Raw genomic sequence first — 590 nt, 5'->3', positions numbered from 1 at the left:
TCATGGCTTAGGTCTCCAGGCCTCCCTGCCTGACTTGGGGGCACAGAGAGATGCTCTGTGTCTTGAAGCTTGGCAGAGGCTGGTGACCAAGGCCTATGGCCAAGGTAAGGAGGGCGCAGCCTAAAGCAGGGGGCTGGCTCAGGCAGGGGCACTCACCGTGGGTCTGGGGTGAGGCTGCACAGCCCCTGCTCGGGGGAATAGCTGCTCCAGTTCCTTCACGTCCACACGTTTCCCGTCTCGGCCCAGCTGGGCCCGCTCTGCCCGTCCCGCCCCATTCAGTGCCAGGATGCCAGGGTCCCTCTGGCTCCAGGGGCCCTGAGGAGGGGAGAGCTGGTTTTCCACATCCTTGCACAAGAGGACCCTAGGGGATGAGCCAAGAGTTAGGAGGAGGGATGTGGGAGCGGCAAGAACACAAGGATGGAGACGGTGGGCCCCAAGCTGCCTTTCCCGTGTGGCTCCCCTGCCCCACGCCTGCCCACCCCACGCCGGCCCAGGCCCCACCTGCCCCTTTGGCCAAATAAGAGGAAGAGGACACAGAAGATGATGCAGGTGACCCCAATGTGGATGCCGATGACGATGCCCGTGGTGGA

General features: G+C 63.7%; 1 protein-coding gene across 1 annotated transcript in view; it reads right to left on the bottom strand.

The window, feature by feature from the left end:
* The window catches only part of IGDCC3 (immunoglobulin superfamily, DCC subclass, member 3), a 41,604-nt gene that overhangs the window by 1,369 nt on the left and 39,645 nt on the right, over positions 1-590 (bottom strand). The window lies entirely within an intron of this gene.

The sequence above is a fragment of the Bison bison genome, unplaced genomic scaffold, assembly GCF_000754665.1.
Source record: "Bison bison bison isolate TAMUID 2011002044 unplaced genomic scaffold, Bison_UMD1.0 scf7180017864034, whole genome shotgun sequence".
In the NCBI taxonomy this organism is placed as follows: domain Eukaryota; kingdom Metazoa; phylum Chordata; class Mammalia; order Artiodactyla; family Bovidae; genus Bison; species Bison bison.
Note: the sequence above shows the minus strand (reverse complement) of the source record. Positions and strands in the feature narration are given on the sequence as shown.